Source organism: Thalia democratica, chromosome 2 (genome assembly GCF_965202585.1).
Source record: "Thalia democratica chromosome 2, ktThaDemo2.hap1.1, whole genome shotgun sequence".
Classification (NCBI taxonomy): Eukaryota; Metazoa; Chordata; class Thaliacea; order Salpida; family Salpidae; genus Thalia; species Thalia democratica.
In genome coordinates, this window is record NC_139166.1 from 106,918,536 (window position 1) to 106,924,320 (window position 5,785).

A 5,785-nucleotide genomic window follows, 5' to 3' on the forward strand; every position below is an offset into this window, starting at 1 on the left:
TAAATTAAACAATGTTGTACTTCAAAATAATTTTTATAGCAATAAAGTGTGAAAAAATAAGTTTTCAATTATGATTCAAACTTATAAAAAATCAATAAAATCAGATATAAAAAGTTTAAGTTATAAATATTTTCAAAAATCGTAGAACTAAGGTCACGATTATAGAACTAATAAATTAAATTATATAATGTTAATTTAACTCAGATAATTTAAAGCTATCAAAAAATATTAGCATTAAAATCTAATTTTACGGAAAAAATATCCAAAATTAGTTTTAAAGTCATATCGCAAACATTTTTAGATAAAATAAAACATTATTTATCACGTTTCGCGAAAATGATGAATTTAAAATGTTCGTGATATTTTGATAAATTGACCAAAAAGTATTAAATATGACTAGAATGTAGTTTTTAAAATGAAAATAAATCCGTTATTTATTTGAAATTTTACGCTTTGTAATTTTGAAAATTAAAACGGTAAAATTTTATTTTAGATTTACTTTTAGCTTTAAATGTTAACCTTTATTTTTTTTCAGTTTATTACAGATTTTTTGATATTTAAGTTTATTTGAGTTTTGTTTACTGTAATTAGCTTTAACTTTTTTATTCGTATTAGGTAAAATAAATTTTTTCATTTTGATTTGTATGTACTTAAAGTTTTATCGAGTATTGGAACATATGTATTGGTTAGTAAAAGTTATAATCTATCATCAGAACTGATAAACAGTTTTATTTTATTTGGTATTTATTATCAAATATTTATTTAAGTACAGTTTAATGTATTTATTTTGTAGTTTAAATTAAAGTACAGCTTTTAATTTGTAAGCTTTGTGTTCATTACAATAATTTTTAGTGATAATAAGATTTATTTTTATTTAAAAATTTTGTTAAATTTTTAACTTTTTATTTATATATGTTTTTTAGTTTTTAAATGGAAGTTAAGCTTAAGTTTTTATATTTAAATGGTGTTACAGTTTCCATTTAAAACATTTAAGTTTTCTCAAAATTTATCAACTTTTAAATATTTAAACGTATATTGTCGCAAAAGTTATTAAAGTTTTAACTGTAAAGAAAAGTTAGATAAACTTAATTAAAAATTACCTTTCCTTGTAGTTTTGTTTCTAGAGTTTTAAAATTTAAACAAACTAATAGCATTTGTTTACTATGTTTGATAATTTTTAATGTTAGTTTTTCAAAAGGAGTCAAGTTTGAGTTTGAATCATTAATATTTAGATGAAAACCTAAGTTTTAACCATAAGATTTAGGTATTAGTAAGATAAATATAAGAACAATAAGAAAAAATAATCTGAAGTTTACAATAAGAAATTGTACTTTTTTTAATTAAGTAGTCTATTAAAAAATAACCTTTTGTAAGTTAAAACTTTTGATTTTCTTTTAAAATTTGTTATTATATGAAACAAATTAACAGTTTATATACACAAATTAAAGTTAAAACCTAATGCTTAAAGTTTTAAAATGAGCTTTAAAGTTGTAAATTTCTGATGGTATTTTTACTTCAATAAATACTTTCAAAAACATTTATTTTCTAACAACCTAACTTTTAATTTTCACCTTTAAATATGTACAAAAAATCAAACTTGGTTTCAATTTACAAAAAAGGAGTCAATTAATTTTAGTTCCAAAATTTAAACTGATATTTTTAACAAACGAAAGTTTAATTCAACCTTCCAAAAGGAGTCTTAAATTTAAACTTTCAAAAGTGAAACTGATAAGAAAAGTTTAAAAGGAAATCAAGTTGAAAGTTTTATCAAGTTTATTTCATGAAATTCACAACAATAAAACATTGTTGGTAGTGAAAATATTTCTTGGAAACTGTTTTTAATAAAAAATATAAAACTTAAACAAACTTTAAAACTTTTCTTGTTTATTGATTCTATACATAATTTTGTTTTTTATTAAAAACGTTATTTTTATTTGAAGTAGTTTAATTTTTTTACAAAAAAATCACATTTAGATACTAATATAAAGTTCTTCTAAATTTACACTCCAAAAAGAGTTGTTTGAACGTATACTCCAAAATTTACACTCCAAAAAGATTTATATCTATTTATGAAGGTATTGTATATCTTTATGTTAATATATATTTTTTTAAACTTACACTATAATGATTAACTGATTTGTAATGTCTCATTTAAAACATTATTTAAGCATGTTTCAAATAACATTTTAATAAACATTGTTTAAACAACATAGTTATTTACTTAATAAGGTGTTGTTAAAATTTTGTATAATTTCCTGTTAATTTTTTTTTTTGAATTTTATAAAAACTGATAAAGTGTTTTATATATATATACCTTATAGAAAGAATTTTTTATTTAAGTATACTTTAAAACAATAATTTAATAAATACTCTGACATTGTTTTAACAACATAATCATATTTGTATTATAAATGCATAAATATAATTTGTAGTATAAAAAACATTATACTTCAAAAATCACAAAGTATTATTCAAACTACTGACTTTTCGGGTAAAAATTTCAAACAAAAATATTAGTTTTAAATATTTGCTGTACTTTTATTTAAATGAAATTTATGAGTCACAGAGGCTAAACGTATTTTAAACATTGATTATCTTAATTTATGAAAAGTGTTTGTTTAACATTGACGTTTAATTACAAAGTACACAAATTTCTCATTCATAATAAATTATACAAAATTCAAAAATTATAGTTTATTTAGTAACAACATAAAATTAAAAGTTTTCTTATTCGTAAAAAAAAAGTTACACAAGATTTGTTCATAAAAATATAAAAATATAACTTGTTTAGTAACAACGTAAAACTAAAACTTTTTTCGTACATAAAGTTTTATAAATTCACATAAATTCTGTTATAAATGTAAAATTAAAACACTAATTATAATTGTTTAAGAATGACATTTTATCACAACAAATTTATCATAAGCTTTTATAAAAAATACTTAATAAAAATGTACTATATTTAGCAACAAGAGAAAATGAAATCTTTTAAAGTTTTTTAAAATTGCAGAAACTCCAAAATATTCGAGTAATTGAAACACACACTACAGATGGGAGAAAACAATTTGTTAGTTCATTGTTTTCACATTATTACGTCATACTTACTAATAAATTCTAGAGGGAATTAACAGAAGGTTGGAAATTTTCTTTCATGTGCGCTTTTAGTTTTGCACCTTTTATAAATTACTTTTTACAAGTTCAATAACAAACTGTTATTTTGGTTTATTCTGATTAATTTCAACTAATACTAAGTTGTTAATAAGTTAACTAATAGTTGTTAAAAATTGATCTTTTACAAAAAGGATTTATGATAAAGTTTTATTTGTAATTTTGGTACTATAAATTTATTCTATTATTACAAGGATTTGTAATAAATTTATATGTTTTTATTGGTTGTTTTAAATATCTTCGCAAGTAAAATGTTTAAAAAATTAAATAACAAATATTTTACTTTAAAAAAAAAAATAATAAAGCTTAGTCAGTTGCATTTTTTGAGATATACTTACAAGAGCTTAGCATACTTTTACTTAGTTTTGCAGGTTTTAGATAACAGTTGTAATCAAAAATATTAAAAAATAAATAATTTTGCACAAGAAATTACTTAAAAATATGTTTAGTTGTTCTATAGTAAATTATTAAGTAAATTATTTATGTTACAGTATTTGTGACTATTGTGTATTGAGTTAAATTTATTATATCTTAGATTTCCTTTAAACTCAATGATTTTTTTTCTTCAAACTTGAAAGTAATTGAAACAAAATTAAATTAGTTTTGGAAATTAAAGTTCCCTAAACGAAATAAAAATATAATCTAACCTTTTGTTTTAATGGTAATTTAAAAGTTTAAAACAAATAGTGTAGGTTAAAAATAAACTTTTATTTAATCAATTAGTTACGGAAAGACAGTGTGAAAATATAATTTGAACAAAATTTTATTACTTTATTTATTTAAATTAAATTTTATTGTTTGTTTGTTTGCTATGGTAGTTTAAAATTGTTCACGGTTAATTTTGCTTTTGTAAACAAAACATATTTTTATTAAAATGAATGTAAAATTTCATACTAGGTCACACTAGGTGAAATATTTATATTTTGACTCCGTTAACTTAATTTCCTTAAAATAGAAAGTTTAAAAGTAATCAATTCAAAAAATTTAGAATAAAACTTATAAAAGCAACAAAAATGTATTTTTATTAAAATGAATGGAAAATGTCATACTAGATATTAAAATCAAATATTTTAGTCTGTTAAGCAAGTTTCATTGAAAAGTTAAGTAGAATGGTAATCAACTAAAAAATTTGAATGAAACTAATAAACTTTTTTAGCATTTTTAGTTGTATTTTTTTAAATTTAGTTTTTAATAAACAAAGTATCATTTCACTTTTTTGTTAGAAAGTTTAAAAATAAGTCTGTTGTTAATTTTTTTCTTAATGTAATGAAATTAAAAAAAAATATCCAATAGACAGTAGATAATTTTTTTAAGTAAGTAAAATCAAAAATAGTAGTGTTTCGAAAAAAGAAATAGTTTAACATATGCAAATCAAATAAAAAAGTAGCAACTTTTACCGAAATAATGAAATAATTTATTCGTAATTGCTTTCTTTAACGTTATTATCTAATTTAGTTTTCTAATCTTTAAACTACTTCCTAAGTTTATTTTGTTCTTTTAAAGTTTTCTTTTTACTGCTTAAAAATTATCTTAACGAAATAACCACCTAATTTAAATCCAGTTTAACGCTATTATATTTACAGATAAACAATTTTTTATGTTTTTGTTTAAAAGTATAGGAATTGGTGAATAGCATGTTTAGTATTTTGTTCTCTAATGTTTTAATAAATTAGCTTCATGTATTGATTTCATCAATTACTATTATGCTTATAAGTATACACATTAAATATAATTCATTTAAAGTTACTTTTTGACAAATCAGCATCTTTTTTTATATAATAGTATACAGTATAATATATTAGAACTACTTTCTTATAGAATACGTGTATATCCAACTTTAGTATTGTACGCGCTTAAATAATTAATTATATATTTTTAAAAGATATAACAAAACACATTTATTTTTTCTAAAATTTGTTTGAATTTAAAAAAATAAAAAGTGTTTTGTTATATTTTTAAATAAGTTTTGCACCAGAAAAAGTTGTTCAAATAGTTTTAAGAATTTTAATTGTTTTATTTTTAAAACTAGTTGCTAAATAGATTTTAATTGAATACACAGTTTCAGTTTTAAACAATTTTTAGTAAATCATTAAAACTTATAAAAATTATAAAGTTTTTTTCTCTTAACTTAACTCTCTTAACTTAATGTGAATATTTTCTGTTAATACTTTTAAAATTACAAATAAAACAGTCTCAGATTTTTTTTTGTACAGCTTAATCACAACTGTGTTTAAAGAATTCAAAATTTGTGTAACAAAAATTTAATACTACTACTTAAGTTGCTTAAGTACTTTTAAGTATAACAGAATCTCCAAAAGTTTTTTTAAAAACCTACGTTTAGAGAAACTTTAAAAGCTATGGCCCCCTCCGACAAGACTTCTAAAAAATAATTACTTAAAACCTTTTTTTTGCTGTTCATTATCAACTCCAAAATATTTGGTGTAAGTTCAAAATTACGACCTTGTGGCCCTTTTAGCCTTTTTCAATTAATAACCTCATGACCCCCTTAGCCCCTTTGCTGCTTATTGCCCCAAAGGCCAATTGGCCTGATGTATACAATACAGTTTTGATTGTATTGAGTACGTAACAACTTTATTATCTTAAATGAGACACAGAC